Genomic DNA, 3,909 nt, shown 5'->3' on the forward strand with positions numbered 1-3,909 from the left:
CAGATAAGAACATTAGAAAGTTCTAATTCTTCACAAAATATGTATAATTGTTTTTTCTTTAGAAAGCACATGTCAGTTTGAAATCAGCCAAGAAATTATCCTCTTCCAAGAAAACAGGAAAAAAATAAATAAATGAAAATGTCATGGCATACAACTTTCAGTTCTTGAATCTTAAAAGTATCATAAAGGCATAAGTAAATGAAAACATGTGTCCATGCCCACACAGCAATTATTGAAACACCATCAAATATTATCACTCAGAAGACTGAGAATTGGAAACTAGGAGCAGGATTCTGGGACAAAGATTGAAGTAGGAGGTTTAAAGAATTCATCTGACCACCCAGGCTACAATTATATATGCAGAATCTGCCTGCTGTGGCTATTTTGAAACTCTAGAGTCTATTAAATATGTGTAAATTCATAAGGAAGGTTTGGACAGTAAATTGTGGTCATCTTTGGTCAATTTCAGTAGTAGCTATCCACTTTCCACCTGAAGTCCCATGGTGGACAGGTGGACAGGCGTTCCAGTTCAAGGCAGTAAATATGCAGTTGACCTTAACCACTATAGATGCTATCCACGTCGTAGGGGTCTTCCACTCAATTACCAGCAGAATTACCAGAATAGTGAGAGTGGGGGAAAGAAGGAGGGATTAGAGAGCACTCCCCAAGGCTAGGCCCAACAACACCGGCCCTACCACAGGCTGAGGCTCCCCCTTACTACATGTGGAGACCCTATGGGTGCGACCACAATATTCCAACCCTTCTATGCAAGAAGAGATGGAGGGTGCTGACAACCAAGGTGCAGGAGAACAAGGTAGACCAGTGAGATAGAATATGTATCGGGTTACAGACCACGATACCACAGGGGCCCTCCTTGCCAAAGATAGCCTAGGACTGCAATGAAGAGGATAAGGAAAACCAAGGAGATGACACCTAGGTCAGCAGCCACCTCAACGTCGGTACCTCAGCAACTTCTATTACTGGTGCAGATGCCCAGAAAACCCTAAACCACAAGATAGTAAAGAGACAAAAGCAGCTGATCCACCAGCTCAGAATTCCTCAGCTCCCAAGGCTGAGCAGGGGGCGGGGCTGAGTAAATCTGGCTTACCATCTCTACCATCATCCACCTTAGTCATCCAACAGGAAATGAAAATGAAGTTTCAGCAATAAGAAATGAACAAAAGATTGGAGCTGAAGACCTTAAGTGCTTTTCCGTTGGCCAAATAACTAGAACTACTTGCATTATCTATGCAGCATGGGTTTTTATTATTTTTACCTAAAAATGTCTCTTTTTGGTAATGATAAATTGTTTTTTTTTTTTTTTAAAGCCTGCTTTTTCTCAGTACACCTTTAAATGTTTTTAAATTGTTTCATATCTGGTCAAATCGAGATTTTTTAAGAACTTCATTTTTAATTTGTAATAAAATTTATATCTTGATTTTTTCAAAATAGTCAACAAACTGCAAGGACCTGTTAATAAAGGTCTTAAATAACTGTCAAAAAAAACAAAGAAAAATCTTGAGACACAAAACAATGATCTATTCAGTCTTACCGTGGTAAAGGGGGTCTGGAGTAAGAAATATTGGCCCTTGGTAAGCAAAACATATCTCATTACTTGTTCATTCAGTCCTGATAGTTGAGTTTCATTTGAATCTTTTCTGGGTCATACAGATTATTTTCATTATTTGAAGAATCACTGAAAATTTAAGTATCATGAAAATATGAATAAAATACTCATTTGCAGAATTATATAATTAATATTACTGAGAAAGAAAAGCTCGAGGTCCTTTAGGTCTTTTTACTGGATTGCACAGAGAAAGGTAGGGACTGGCCATGAAAAGGAGGAAAAATGATAATCACTAGAAACTCTGAGTCTGTTGCAAATGGGAATGTTTAGATATGGAACATAAATAAATCTCTTAAAAAACTCAGTGCTAAAAAAAAATAACCCAATCAAAAACTTGGCAAGTGAATTAAATAGACACTTCATGAAAGAAGAAATTCAAATGGCCAATAAATGCATGAAAAAATGCTCAACAGCATTGGCAATCAGAGAGATGCAAATCAAAACTACCCCAAGATTTCACCTAACCCAAGTAGAATGGCAATAATTCAAAATACAAACAACAAATGCTGGCGAGGAGGTAGAGAAGTAGGCACTCTAAAACATTGTTGGTGGAATTGCAAATTAGTGCCACCACTTTGGAAAACTGAATGGAGGATCCTCAGAAGAATGGGTATGAATTTACCATTTGATCCAGCGATACCACTTCTGGGTATCTACCAAAAAGAAAGCAAACCAAACGACCAAACTAATGCATGTGTATCTATGTTCATAGCTGCACAATTCACCATAGCCAAACTATGCAACCAGCCAAGACATCCATCAACAGATGAATGGGTTGCAAAACTATGGGATATGTAGACAATGGAATTTTACTCAGCCATAAAGAAAAACACAATTACATCATTTACAGGGAAATGGATAAAACTGGAGGACATGATGCTAAGTGAGATTAGTCAGTCACAAAAAAGAAATCAGATGTTCTCCCTAATATGTGGAAGCTAGGGAGGAAATGGGTCATAGGAGGAACTTTAGATGAAGAAATAGATCCTATAGAGGAGCAAATAAGACGACCTAACTGAGGGGATGGGAAGGGGGAAGAGGGAAATTCTCTAATGCACATGATATACTTTAACAGATATATCAATATCGATCACTAAGCCAAACATGAAAAAGAGGGAAGGGGTGGGAATGGGGTGAGAATTGGGCAAGGGTTAATTAGGTGATATGTGCATGCATGTCACCACTATCTTATATCCCATTAAGATGTATGACTACAATGCACCAATACAAAATTATAAAATAATAAATGTATCCCTGAATTTTTAGCTATTCTATCAATGAGTTATAAATCAAAGGAAATCATTAATAACTCCTTACACCTTATGTTATCATTCTTTACTTTTCATATGGACTTTGGTAGTGGTGGAGCAATTAAACATACTTTATTATATTAGCTATATATGTTTGGAACCTGCTCAGAGACTCCTTCCCTGACCATTCGATCAAAATTTCATATATGATGGGGATTTCTCCTATGAATGTGGCATCTCCCAATACCTCAAATAGCTCTAGTAATCTATTTCTTACTCATTTATGTTTTATTATTTCATCACCAGCCCACCCCCACCTCCAAATACAACACAAGTTCTGTAAGTACAGGGACTTTATTGCTATTATTTGTCACTGTATCTCTGGCTGGCATGAAATCAATAGGAAAAAATATTACAGACACACACACACAAACATACACACAGACAGACAGACACACAAAATGAATGGCTGAACCAGAAGAAATATGTTTTTTCACACTGGCTTATCCCATAAAGAATTGTCAATCATTATAAACAAAGTTCTTATTTCAAGAATTTTACCTTAAATGAGTGTATCCATTATTTTATTCTTTTTACTCAATTTAAACAATATATTCTTCTTTCACTTAACAAATATATTTGTGTGAAAAGTCATGACTTTAACATATTTTATTTAAAAAGTTATGTTTTATTCTAAATGTATTGAAAAGTCACAGAATGTGAAAGGTCAATGTTTGCTCTCATATGCAGAGCTAGAGAGTAATCAAGATACCAGAGAGTCTTCAGATGGTGAAGGAGAAACTCCAGTTAAGCCAAGGAGGTCTAGGGAAGGGAGAGAAAAAGAGGGAAGAACAATGAAGAAATTAATCTATTGACTATATGAGACTACCAATGTCAATCTCAAAACCCTGTATAGGGAAGCAGCGGATGGGGCAGGAGCTGGGTCAAAGGTCACAAAGTGATGTTTGCATGTATGTCAGTATCACTATGATAGACATTTTGATGTGAGACTATAATGTACCAATAAGCGTA

At 36.8% G+C, this 3,909-nt stretch overlaps 1 pseudogene across 1 annotated transcript; it reads left to right on the forward strand.

The window, feature by feature from the left end:
- Positions 1–500: 500 nt before the first annotated feature.
- Positions 501–1,370, forward strand: LOC308262454 (Y-box-binding protein 1-like; annotated as a pseudogene). Its single transcript has one exon. The product of its transcript is annotated as a Y-box-binding protein 1-like (transcript).
- The last annotated feature ends 2,539 nt before the right edge of the window (positions 1,371–3,909 follow it).

This window comes from Muscardinus avellanarius (genome assembly GCF_963383645.1).
Source record: "Muscardinus avellanarius genome assembly, chromosome: 4".
Lineage (NCBI taxonomy): Eukaryota > Metazoa > Chordata > Mammalia > Rodentia > Gliridae > Muscardinus > Muscardinus avellanarius.